Genomic DNA, 14,721 nt, shown 5'->3' on the forward strand with positions numbered 1-14,721 from the left:
CCCTTCGAACTCGTCGCAAATTTCTCGAACGGTCGGGGAATGGCTTCTTTCTGATTCATCGGAACTGGGGAAACGGGGCTTTTCCTCTACTGGTCATGTTGATGGTAACCTGAGGGTATTCAGCTTCAGAAACTTTCTTCTTTTGACGTCGTCGTTTGGTAGGTCTTGCGACGTCAGATAGTCTGTCGAATACAGACCTGCGAGACTCAGGCCTACAACAACGACATTCGGAGAGGACTGTTGAAATGAGCCGCTCACAATGACATGAATGAGCTGCTCGTTGCATTGGTTTTTCTCTGGAGAGTAACTCTCGCAAATCAGAGACCCGAGGACAATTCTTCATCGGGGATGAAACCTCCTGTCCTTGGATGGGCGGAATTGGTTCTTGTTGAACTTGATGGACCCTATCGCATTCGGGAATCGAGGTGCGAGGGTTGCGTTTTGATTTATAAACACTTGGCCTTGGCCTGCGTTTAGTTGACGGAACAGACCCCTCAGGGTCTTGTTTTATTTGGACGCACTCATGAGGTGCTTGTTTTCCCTTAACAGGGCTGTGCTTTGATTGGACAACGCACCACTGAGGGTCGCGTTTAAGTTGAATCACCCGAGGTTTGTAATTGGATTCATTACCTCGAAGTGTGCGTTCTGGAGTATGGACGCAATGCTTGTGCAGATCTTCGGAGACGCAATCCTTGCGTTGGACTCGAGATTGATTTTCTCGGAGGTGTGCTCGTCGGATGGACCTTCTTCGTCGTCGAGCAGCGTTTTTCTTGGCTTGTTTCAAAGCCTTAGTATCAGCAACACCGGCGTTGATTGTGCCTATCTCTGTCATAGGCCTTTTACAACCAAGTACACGCTGTGTCGACATAGGCGTGGGCTCCTCGGCTTGTAGAGCAAGCTTGAGGCTTTGGCCAAAGGAGAGGGCTTTCTTTGGCATCTCAACAGTAATTAAGACCTCTTTAGAGCTCTTGCAAGCACCTCGCCTAGCTTTAGGGCTAAGCGATCCGGAAGAGAGGGCCTCCTCGTATTTGGCTTGGTCAAACTCCACAACCAAGGTTTCTACGGTTGTTCCAGTGAGGTGAACGTCGGATTGCGCCACCACCTCTTCGTCAGAGAAGCTAGTCCCCAGCGGAGTCGCCATCTTTTGTTTGTGGGAAATTTTGTAATAAAAAGAATATAAGGAAAGAATTGCGTTTGATTTTATTCTCTCTAACTGCTTAGAAAAAGAATGTTTACAAATCTCTCAACTCTCGATTACAATTGGATTTGTTTAATTCTGGGTTCTTCACGGTAGCGATGAGATGCCTCCCTCGAATGCTTGCGTCGAGTTTGCTTCTCGTTGACGATCCGAATATCTATACTCACTGGAACAACTGTCTTGGCCGGTTGATAACTCTTGTCGAGTTTTGTGATTCAGAACAAGTAACAAACTCTAATGATAGAGTTGTTGGAACCGAAAATAATTCGGTTGATAAGCCAAATATCTATGGTTTAGAGATCCTCCGTTTGTTGATTTCCCAGACTGTGTAAGGAGTCAATCCTCCTTTTTTTCTGATTCTGGAAGATTTGATCGAAAGATCCCCCTCCGATTAATGAAAAGAAATCTCTCTTGATCTGATTATCAAAAATCCGATCTCCCCCAATCCAAAAAGGAGATCCCTTACTCTGTTGAGTTTGTTGCTATTTATAGGGGGATTAGGGGTGTAACTGCCCCCATAATCCGCGCCTAAATGGGGGTTTAGTTACCCCATTAGTCGGGTGTAACAACCCACTAAAGCCACTCCTCAAATCGTGGGTGAAGAACAGCTTCGAAGTTGTTACGATCGCGTTTGAATGAGTCAGAACCTTGACCTGCGTTCTGGCGGTGATTGAGCTGCGTTTGGCAGTGATGGATGAGCTGCGTTGGCAACGGTTCAGCGATTGGAGCTGCGTTGGGCAGCGATGGAGCTGCGTTCGAGCTGTGCTTGGCAGCGATTGGAGCTGCGTTCGAGCTGTGCTTGGCAGCGATTGGAGCTGCGTTCGAGCTGTGCTTGGCAGCGATTGGAGCTGCGTTCGAGCTGTGCTTGGCAGCGATTGGAGCTGCGTTCGAGCTGTGCTTGGCAGCGATTGGAGCTGCGTTCGAGCTGTGCTTGGCAGCGATTGGAGCTGCGTTCGAGCTGTGCTTGGCAGCGATTGGAGCTGCGTTGGGCAGCGATGGAGCTGCGTTCGAGCTGTGCTTGGCAGCGATTGGAGCTGCGTTCGAGCTGTGCTTGGCAGCGATTGGAGCTGTGTTCGAGCTGTGCTTGGCAGCGATTGGAGCTGCGTTCGAGCTGTTGATTGTTGTAGTATTTAGATTTCTCTGTCTTTATATATGGATGACACCAAAGACCAGTAAAGAAGGTCTTATTCAGGCCATTTGTGACAATTGAGGTATCTCAATAACGCTCTATCAACTGCAGGTCATGATCTCCACTGAGTGTGTCGAATATCATTACACTGCTCATCAGCACCTCTAATGGTTGCTAATATAATATTAGTCATGTTGTTGTCGCAGCCATCAAGATCAATCATCTCACATAAGAAGCTGCATTCGTGTTTATAGCTGTTGAAGCGGCGTAGGTGATTGAATCGGTGTAGTGTCTTGATGATGGTACGCGGGGAGGACTTCCACGTCTTGGTTTGAAGAGATCGTCGATTTGTAATCCTTTCTGTCAGAGTATTGCTAAAGACTGTCGTTTTGTAATCTTTGCTTTAACTCTTTGACATGTGAAAATCTTCGAATTGTAGCCTTCTGGAAGTCGTCAGATTGTAACTTCCATCATCAGTGTTCGATGGAGACTCAGCTATCCATTGTGATTTTTAGACAGCCTACACCGAGCCAGCGGGCTTTTTAGATAGCCCTACACGGAAGTAATTATGAAGTAGTTGAAGTAAAAGAAGTAGAGGCTACTTCTGCTACTTCTAAGAAAAAAAGTGTGTTTGGTTCTCTAAAAACTTACTTCTAATACTTTCTTAAATGCTTATGTGCGCCTACGTGTGATCCTTATTTTTAAAATATTTTTCCAATTCTCAATACTCAGAAGTAGCTCGAAAGTAGTTGAAATGCATATTAATTAGGAAATAAATAATTTTTTATTAATATTTTTTTATTAGTTACTTCTAACAACTTTTCATTGATAAAATTGCTCTTAATTTTAACAATTATTTTATAGTAATTTGTGATGGTCGTCGGCTAGTTTTTCTTTGGGTTCAAGAGAACCGTTTGTCTATTAATTCTTTGTCTAAATACCATGTTGATGTTACAATCAAAGGAGCGAGGGAGGAGGGAAATGAGAGATTCATAAGAATTTATGGTCATCCGAAGTCTCATCATAGGCGAAAGATAAACAATTTTTTTTGAAAAGGCAGGTAGTTAACTTAACCAGCCAAGTCCTTAACAACACTCTGTCTCAAAAACAAAGTGACAGAAATAGACAAAAAACAAGATGACAAACAGTCAACCGACTTAGCTAGGGAGTGGGCAACACCATTACCAGTGCGCCTTATATAAGAAACTTTAGAGCAACCAGTAATAGTCAGACCAGCGCGAACTTTATCTGCAATAGGAGCCAAGGAAGCAAAAGGAGAAGGAGAGTCCACCAATGAGACAACCTTTAGAGAGTCAATTTCCACTACTGAAATCCTTTAGTTCATACGCCGAACAAAGCGAATGCCTTCCAGGAAAGCCAACATCTCCGCATGATCTACAGACATAAGATCCCTGATTCTCATAGAGTAGCAACCAATCACATGTCCATGGTGATCCCGAATAACACTTCCCAAACCAATAATATCTCTTTTTAGAGAAACAGCAACATCTGTGTTGAGCTTCAGCAAACTAGGAGCAGGGGGATACTAAGCAGAAGGTCATTTGGAAGAGGTGACAATGTCACGGAAGAGACCTCTAACTCTATCCCCTTCCTCTACAAAACAGAGAATCCGAGTCACCAAGACCGAGACCTCTCTAACACTATCACCATGAGAGCATATTCCTTCCCCCTATATAAACCACATGGTTGTGAAAGCCAAATCCAGAGAGTCCCCAGAGCAAACAGAGGTGAGATGAAAAAGGAAATTACCACAAGACGTGCCTCAAAAACCATTAATTACTTTCCAAAGATCTAAGGATTCCCACACTAAACGAGCAAAGGAGCAAACGGTGAAGATATGAAGGGCGGTCTCAAAAGCAGGTGAGCAAAGGTGGCAACTAGGGGCACATAAATCCCCTTGCGAGATAAACCAACTAAGGTAAGGAGAGCATCATAGAACAGACACCAAAGGAACACTCTAATCTTTGATGAGATCTCTGCATGCCACATCAAGGACCACTACTTCACTACCCTAGAATCCAAAGTGGAAGCAGTATCAGACATAGTGTGGTGAAGAAGTCGGTATCCACTCTTGACTGTGTAGCACCCCTTCTCCTCATAATGACAAATGAGTCTGTCAGGGACAGGAGAAGGCGGCAGTGGGATAAATGTAATGTCTTCCCGATCTACCTGCCAAAAGGAGGTAGCAATCAGCTCATGATTCCAAGTAATCGAAGAAGAGATCAGCTCAGCCACCCTTCTGGAAGGGTCAATCAGAGAAGTGATTGGCCTAAAAAAAAGGGCATTGGATCCATGGGTCAGCACTGATAGAGACACTGTGACCATCACCTATCCTCCATCTCAGACCTCGACCCAGGAGCTCTCTCCTCCAGATAATGCTCCGTCATAAATAAGAGTAGTCAGGGCCGACACCAGCTGAAATGAAGTCGGAGTCCCTGAAATACTTCCCCTTCAAAACCCTACTAGCCAGAGAAGAAGGGTCCTGAATGATTCTCCATGCCTGCTTAGCCACCAATACCTGATTAAACATCTGTAGATCTCTAAACAATTATTCTGAAGGATTCTTCTTGTTCTCAAGTGGCGAGGGGTCATAGCGGCATGAAACTGGTTGTAACGTGCTAGATCAAATAAAAAAGTATGACGTGACTTTGAAATTATGAAAGCAACATGAGTTAATTACTTCCTAATAATATTTCTAAATGTTATCCAAACAAAACAAGTAAATGAATAGGAAGAAGTTCTACTTCCATTACTTCTAAACATATATGAAAAAAACTATTTTCGCTACTTTCTACTTTATAATTTTGAAAATTACTTGTATAACCTATTTCTTACTTTTAATATTTTTATTATCCAAACGGACCCTAAATGATTTTAATACCTATAGTAATGCATTTAATAAAATCAAAGATAATTCTAAAATTACGTAATCGGAGTTTAGCAAGGTAGGCAGTTGGTGGCCTGCGCGACGTACTTCTGCTCGTTCCTACCGCAAAACTGAACCAGTAGGTCCCACTTTGTTTCTCAATGGGTGAAAAACTGGGTGCGACTAGACTGAAAAAGGATGCTTGGACCAATTAGAAGCCAGCAATGGATATACGTTCGGCCCGATCTCGCAAGAGGACGACGTGGCTCGTCCTGATGCAAGGAATATATCTTCCACGTCTCGCTGATCACGTGAATCGTGGGGCCCACGGCAAGCTACCATGATGCGCATGCTATGGATGATGGCCATGCTAGCCATGCTACGGGTCCGAGTAGTGGGGCCCGCAATAGTTGCTCAGTGGGCGATGAGGAGCTGACCCGGTTAGTGGAGGGGTTTTCTTACAATATCACCCTTGGATTTTTTAATAAACAGAAGTTTATAATCAATTTTGTTTTGGTAGCCATTATAATCACTTTTTGTTTAAGAGAAAAATATATACTAACTTACTACAGTAATGAGGACTTTATTCCTAATTTTTGGGATCGGCTAGGTGATTTTTTTTTCATTCACTTCTATTATGAGTAGTTAGTTCCACTGAGTTAACTATAGCATATCAATGTGACATTGTCTATACTACCAAATTAAAGTTAGAATTACATTTGAATTTTGACTGTTATGTTTACCATAAACACTCGAAATTATTATTATTTTTTACTAATTGTCACATGATTAAGAAAAAAAATCATAATCAGACATGTCCGGCATATGCAATTAGAAGGGAAACAGATTTTTTGAATCCAATTGAATAACTTAGTTTCAAGTCCTTGTTTTAATTCTAGCTAGAATCATTTAAAAGATAAAGGTTAAAAAATAGAACCGACCAGATAAGTGATGATATGCTACTGGGTGGCTTCATCAATGAGAATTGTGTGATTTTATTTCTAACATAAATGTAATATATATGTCAAGTGGAAAAGAAATTAGAATTAAATCTCGTCGGTCCTATGATTCTAAACAAAGTGAGAAGGAAAAAAAAAACTAATTAAATGTTTCTATCATGACGTAATGGACGGTACAAAGAACACATCTTTCAATATAATAGACATAGAAGTGACATCTCGATTTCAATAATAAGCTAAAATCTAATTAGGCATAAAAATTGAACAGCAATTATTCCTCCAACAAAATTTTCTCACTGCTCCCCGTCAAGCGAGCTATAATACTCGTTGGGACATTCCAGAACCTTCTTGACGTAAAGAACAGTCCAGAAACATCCACGATGCCGATCGCCCGTAACCGTCGCTTTCTTTGATGAAACGGAACACCACTGCCAAAAGAAAAATCATTTTCTAAAGGTTGCGTTGATTTTAATTAGGGGAATAATAAAAGTCAAAAGCTTAGGTTAACAATGTCGGCAGGCCATTGAGATGGGAAAAGTTAAATTAAGTGCAAGGGTCGGTGCTGGCACCTAATCTTAATCATTTTTCTATGGTGTTATCATTTGAAAATTATCTTCGTCCAATGAGATGACTCCACATGATTCAAATATTTTAGTCCTTAGTGGTAAGTTCTTGTGGTGTTGTCACTTTATAAGGGCTGATACTTTCGATGTATGATTAGCTTTGTTGCTTCACAAGGTAGAGTTCTGGTAATTGCATACAAAATAGGGTTGTCTTTATGTTCGCAAGTGCATACAAAATAGGCTTTGTCTTTATGTTTGAATATCAATCAAAATCAATAATGTAATCAAGAGTCAAGAAGCACTAGGCTTTTGAGGGAGGACTATATATATAGAAGATGAAAAGTATCCGTCTATTTTCTAATTTATCTGGTTTCATGCAATTAATCGTTAAGACACTCACACTAAACCTATCAATTAGAGAAACTATTTTAAGAAGAAATCATGTATTTATCAATAGATAAAATATGGATAATTTTTGTGATATAGAGGTACTCGCAAGACGATATTTATGAAAGGTTTTCGCGCGACATACTTGCTGGTAAATGTTTGATTGATATTGCTTATGGTTAAATAGATTAATGTTTATTATATAGCAAAGAATTTACTATCTAATTAGGGACGTAAGTATAACGGTATAACTAATCCAACTAGTTAGTAATTATCTTGGTCGCAAAAACAAAAGTCAGGAAAAATTTCCTGTGGACAGGAAAAACAGACTCAAAATCCTTCAAATTCTTAGCAAACTGGAAAAAAGTCTGTTTAAATAAAGAAGAGGGAGGTCTGGGAGTCAAGGATATTGCTCTGTTTAACACTTCGCTTTTATCCAAATGGTTATGGAAGTGCTTGGATAGAAATTCAACTTCTGGTAACTTTCTTCATCATCTTTATGTTCATAATGGGACAAAATTGCAGAATTCTTCCTTCAAGTCATCTAATTCATCATTTTGGAATGATGTTTTATCTAAGAAAGATGCTTTTCTTCATAACATTAAATGGATAATTGGTTCTGGAGAAGACATAAGATTTTGGGAAGATAAATGGGTCAATTTCAACAGTTTAGCTAGTATTTTTCCTGAATCTTACAAGTTAGCTTTTTCTGCTAATGCATCCATAAGAAGCCAAGGTTCATATATTGATAATGAGTGGCAATGGCACTTACTGATGAGAAGGAGCATTCTTCCCAATGCTCAGGCAGAGAAAATTGATCTTTTGAAAACTGTCAGTGACTTTCTTGCTTCAAATAATTGTGATCAACCTACATGGTCTCTCACTTCTAATAGACAATTCTCAGTCAGGTCCTTTTACAATTTTCTTATATGGAGAGGTATTAAATATCCCTTATTCAAAGTTACTTGGAATACAATTATTCCATCCAAAATTCGCATCTTTCTTTGGCTTCTCTCACATAATAAACTGCATACTAAGGAGATTCTTCAGCTAAAAGGTTGGAATGGTGATTCATTATGTTCTTTTTGTGGGACTGAACTGGAAACCAGAGATCACCTGTTCTTTTCATGTCCTATATCAAAGATAGTATGGCATCACTTCATGCGTTACTCCTTACCTTTCACTTGGCCTAATTCTTTGGATGATTTTTTGATTAGTCTGGAAACTCTGAGAGGCTTGGAAGGTGTTCTTTGGAGAAGCTTTTTTGCCTCTGTTTGTTGGAGCTTGTGGACTTCGAGGAATAAATTCATCTTTGATCAAATTCATTTCTCTATTAAGTCTATTATTAACTTGGCAATATCTGGTATTTATGATTGGACAGGCACTGGGAGTGGAGTTGTAGCCCAGAGAATCAAAGCGAAGCTGGAGGAAAACCCCATCAGCAGAAGCATATGACAGATTTTCGTATGGGGACTGTGAATGTCAGTTTTTGTTCGGATTTTGGCTTGTGTATATATATCAGATTCTGTAGTTCTATGTTTTTGTGGTAATTGGGTTATAGAAAATTTAGTTTCTTTTTAACTATATATATGGCTGGCTTTGGTTCTTTCTTATATCTGTGTCAACGGTGAATGACGGCAAGGCCCTCTCTTCACCTTCATAGATGTTTGAAAGAAGAAAGTCATATATCACTAGTTTTGAGAAGCTATCTTTTCTATCTTCCAATCTTGGGATATAATTCATATCCTTCTTTTGTAAATACTTTTGATTAATATAAATGACAGGGTATATCCCTTGTTTTCCTTCAAAAAAAAAAAACTAGTTAGTAATTAGGGGAAACTAGCGACGATTTTTATGAGTAATGAGATAGGCAAATCTTTTAAAATGTGAAATTAATATAGAGGTTCAAATGTTGACATCCATTTCTATTTCGGTCTTAACTACTTACAACTTAGATTGTTGGAAGGGTACATATCTACAAAGGAAATCTCCTACTACAATAGGTGAATATAAATGGGCTTTTAGAATTTTCCAACAAACTACTTAGAACATTGAAGGAGATGATATTTTGGAAGTCTGCATAAACTTCTTGTTGTGCGTTGTGGACGAATCACAAACCAACGAATGAGAAGAAAGTAATCAACATAACCAAAACTCAAGTACCAAACAGCAAGGCAACGAATTTATGTGGTTCGACAATGTGCCTACGTCCACGGGGCAAGGAGGGAGGAGATTTTACTAATAGAGAGAAAGAGAATACAAATAGGGTTTAAAATCTCACAAAATCTCACAAATAAAACCCTCAAACAAAGCTCTCAGATTTCTCACCAATTCTCCCTCAAAAGTGCTCAAAAAACCCTCTCAATGTTTGCCCAAATTTTCCCCTTAAAACCCTAAGAAAACGTGTTCCTATTTATATCAAAACAAAAACCCAAACCAATCAGGAAACTAAAACAGGGCCCAAATCTGCGATCCGGTTGATCGTGCATGAGCATCCGGTCGACTGGCCAGAAGGTCAAAATTTAACCTTGTAAAACAAATAGGGTTTGGTCGACTGGGCTTCTCCTCGCGGTCGACCGGCCAGAGGGGCTGATTTCTCAGTCTGTAGTGTGCACGTTTTCGGTCGAACGGCCTAAGCCCGTGAGCAACTGGCCTCCACCAAAAATTGTCCCTGTTTCGTTTTTCCTGTTCTCTTTCGCCGTTTTAGTGGTTTCTACAAATCTTCACATCGGTGAAGTTTTCCCAAAACTGAACCGACCTCAAAAACCAACCATCCATCCAACTTATTGTGCCCAGTACCAAGTGGAATCAATCCACGGCAACAGACATAATCCACAACAAGTCAGGAATTCAAATGAGAACTCAAATAATCTCCCCCTGTGTCGATATCAACTCATCAAATTGGCTACATCAAACTGACTGCCTACGTATCCTCTTGTCCAAGGAATCAAGCCTCAGGTAGTTCACCCAAATGGCTATAAACGACCTCAATCAACTTGAAGGATTCTCAATCCTTCACCAACTTCACGACCGTCACCAAGTGTCTTCTTCCAAGACCATGCACCCAAGTGCTCATAATGTGAACGATCCGTGACAAATCTTAGCCTTGTATACACCCTTGCACCAATCAAGCTACCTAATAGCTTACAACACACAAACAGGTCAATCCAGCAACTGGTGTAAACTCCACCAATACTAACAAATCTACAGCTGATAAGCACCCTTGATGGTCTCAAAATGAAAAGACAAACTCTCTTTCAAACTTGCATCTCTCCACACCAACTCTGTCTTGGAGCTTAACCCCTCAACCTTATATGTAGAAGAAACACTATTACCAAACACCTCCACCTGAGGTGAGCCAACGACCATAGCCAAATCTGAACTGTGTCCACCTACTGTACTCGAATCCTGATCCTGAACCTAACCCTCCGGTTCCTGATCCTCAAACTCATTATTTGTATCAACATCAACTATATGACCCTCAATCTGTGTCACCTCAACTAGAATCCCAAACGATACAGAATGATCTGGAGAACGTGGAGTAATCTCCACCCAACGTGAAGTAGCATCACTCTCCACCTGCTGTGATACATATATGATCTATCCAACACTCTCCACCTACTAAGAGTCAATAGGCTCCATCATTGAAGCCTCATCACAAGTGATATTACTGTTCAGAACTACAAACTTCATTGCACTGGGATCAATTTTTACATCCTTGATGTAACAATAGGCTGGGCACCCAAATATCCGAAGCAACCCATAATCTGAAGCAACTCTACCAGACCAAACTTTCAATGGAGTTTTACCTCTAATCGTAGCAGACGACAACCTGTTAATAAGATGGCACGAATATGTCAAAGTCTCAGCCCAAAAACTCTTATGCAAACCACTGCTTGACAACAAACACTGAACCTTCTCCAGTAAGGTAAGGTTCATCAACTTTGCCACCTTATCTAGTTGTCCCAATGCTCCCTTTCCATCAAATTGTCTCAAAATACCTTGAGCTCGGCACAAACGCAGAAACGGATCTCTCTTGTACTTCCCACCAAAATCAGAACGGAGTACTTTGACCTTTCTGTCTGTCTTAGTCTCTATACACTTCTTTCACCTGTTGAACACTACTAGGACTTCACTCAAACATGACTTGGTTGCAACCCATACATGCCTAGAACAGTCATCAACAAAGGAAACCAAATATCTATTACCTCCCAATGATGCCTTCTTGGAAGGCCTCTAAACGCCCACATGAACAACATCTAGAAGGCCCTTAGCTCGATGAATAGAGGTGCCAAACTTCACCTTAGTCTTCTTGCTCACATCACAATGTCCACAGGACTTCAAATTATAGGTCGATACACCTTTCACCAATCCTTGCATTACCAAAGCTTGTAAGGAATGAATACTGGAATGTCCCAGCCTCAAATGCCATAGTCTAGTCAAATCAATAGAAGTCGTCAGCACTCCATCTGTCACCGTACTTCCAGTCAAGTAGTACAAGCTATTCTTCCTGAAGCCCTTCATCACAATCAAAGAGCCTTTCACAATCTTGAGACCCATGTCCTCAATACGAACTTTCAAACCTTCTGCAACTAAAGCTTCAATTAAGACTAGATTCTTTCTCAAATAAGGAATATATCTCACACCATGTATTTCTCTAACCATCCCATTATACATCTTGATGTAAATTTTACCTATCCCAAGGATTTTACATGCACGGTTATCACCCATGTACACCACACCACTATCCAGCTTCTCAAAACTAAAAATCTATTCCCTTTTATGACACATATGATAGGTTGTACCACTATCCAATATCCACTTGGATATTTTTGAATAGCAACCTATAGGACTGATAGAAAGCGAAAAAACAGATGAGTCAGAACTATTACCATCCGATTTGACGATGTTTGCTTCTGGTAGTTTTTCTTTTCCCTTCTGTTTGTTCTTATTCTTTATCCATTCACTGAGCTTTAGACAAATTTTCTTCTAATGATCAGTCTCTTTACACCAAGCACACTGATCTTTACCAACTGTAGGATGCTCTACTCTAGACCGCGACTTCCCATTATCTTTACTCTTTCGGTTTGGATTTTTCCCTCTTCCGGTCAATGCCTCTGCTATTGTGTCATTTGAAGACTCCTTATCTTTCTTCCTTAGCTGATAGTTCACAAGAGCAGTGGTAATTGTTAGCCCCTATGTTTTGATGATGTTTTACAACCACCATTATCGGTACTAATTGCTTGTTAAGTGATATTGTAGTTAATATATATATCAAGCTTGTTAGTACCACTTATGGAGGATTGGATGGAATATGAGCTACAACGATGATATCCAAAGGAGGAGGAGACATAATGATGAAGCAAATGTTAATCAAGAACAACATATACAAGTTAAAGCTTCATCAACTCAAAGAATTATAATTCTATGTGAGGATATTAGTTAGTTTTTCTTTTCTCTCTAGTGTTAGAATGTAGGCAAGTAGTTATAGATTTTACTTGAAGCTATTGGGATATCACACACACGTTTTCATACTTATATTTTTTGAGCATTTTGACAAAATATCATTTTTCACAAGTATGATGACCTATTCACAAAATTCTCTTTCTAAACAATTTGCTTTTAGTGTTAAAAACAATTTACAAAGTTACACAATTTTTTTGGAAGTTATTTGAATATTTTTACAGATTTTTAAAGAGTCAAAAACAGGTTTTAAAAATAGTATAAGCATGTATCAGTTCGCGATTGACCGCCACGGTCAACCGCGCATGTGTTCTTTTTTTGAGTAGGCAGCAAAAACTTTCGCGGTCGACCGCCACGGTCGACCGTCAGCTCGAAAATTTCCACGGTCGACCATCACGGTCGACCGCAAAAGTCTTTGGAAATTTCTGAGTTTCGAATTCACGGTCGACCGCCACTTACTCCAATGGACGTTTTCAGTACAGATTTGCGAAATCATTTCTTACGGGTTTAAGGAGATCTGGGTATGGGTTTTAGCAGCTGATCTTTTTCCTATTTAAACTCTCATACCCCTCTTCTTTCAAGTGCTCTTGTCCATTTGAAAAATCCTGCAATCTTGTTTTACTGTTTTCAAAAGAGCCCTAAACTTTCAAACATGTTTTCTCTCTGTTTTCAAGTTCACATCCCAGCTTTAGTGTAATCTTTCTCCTTGCCATAGGGACATTGTAAAGAGAGAGTTTTTATACTATTACTACTATTGTGAGCGTGATCTTGTGGAGATCAAATATGTGGGAGTTAGATCTTATGGTGATCAACTGTGTAGTTGTGAGATCTTGTGGAGATCGCTATGTAGAAAAAGTTCTGGCTTCCAAACCGGGTTGTGTAGTGGATTCTCCTCGAGAGTGGGGAGCGGGGACGTAGGTCAGCAGGCCGAACCTCATTAACACATCGTGCATCACTTGGATAACGATTTCTAACTCTATCTCTTTTATCTTAGTTGTTCATTGTTGTGGTGTGTTGCTTGTCTTATTTTTATTGCACAATTATAGCCTTAAGACCCTAATCACCTCCCCTCTAGGGTCCAATAATTGGTATCAGAGCTTGGTCTCTATATTAGTTTTTGGTCTAACCACCTTAGAGAAAGGATCTTATGGAGGCTTCAATGAATGTATATATGCTAGAGGGACAATCCACAACTAGACCACCACTATTCACCGGTAGTAATTTTGCTTATTGGAAGGCTAGAATGAGGATTTACCTTCGTTGCATTGATCTTGACATTCTAGAACTCATAAAGAAAAAGTATGTAGAAAAGTCCAAGATTGGTAACATGACAGATGGAGAAAGGCACCAAGCTAATCTCAATACAAAGGCTATGAATGCCTTAATTTGTGGTCTTTCCCCTAATGAATATAATAGGGTTTCTACGTGTGCAACCGCTTACGAAATTTGGGTGAAATTGTGTATTACACATGAAGGAACCCCCCAAGTTAAGGAATCCAAAATTAGTGGGCTTATGCATGACTATGAGTTATTTAAAATGCTTTCAAATAAATCCATTGATGCTATGTTTTCTCGCTTCACTAACATAATCAATGAATTGCATGGTCTTGACAAGCGTTTGACTGTCCAAGAGATAAACTATAAGATCCTTCGTTCATTCACTTCGGCATGGGAACCCAAAGCTACGGTCATAGAAGAAGCTCACGATCTTAATACTCTAGCTCTTGATGGCCTTATCGGCAAGCTTAAGGTTCATGAGAAGAAGCTCAAGGGAAAGGAGAAGGAGGAAGTGCCCCCACGGGAAGTTGAGGAGCCATCACCAAAAATAAAGACCATAGCTCTCAAGAGAGCTAGTGATAACTCATCATCAGCGGATAGTAAAGTTGATTTTTCTAGAGAAGTGGCTCACCTCTCTAGAAGAATATCTAGACTCATTAAAATGAACAAGAAGTTTAATCCCCGATCTAACAAAGTGCTTTGAATGCAATGAACCAGGTCATATCGCTAAAGATTGTCCCAAGCTCAAGGAAAAATACTTGAAGTACAAGAAGAAGAAAGTCCTGTATGCCAGATGAGAGGAATCTGAACCAAGCGATTCGGATAACAATGAAGAAGGAGCTAAGATTGCTATTCAT

This window comes from Asparagus officinalis, chromosome 1, assembly GCF_001876935.1.
Source record: "Asparagus officinalis chromosome 1, Aspof.V1, whole genome shotgun sequence".
NCBI classification, from domain to species: Eukaryota; Viridiplantae; Streptophyta; class Magnoliopsida; order Asparagales; family Asparagaceae; genus Asparagus; species Asparagus officinalis.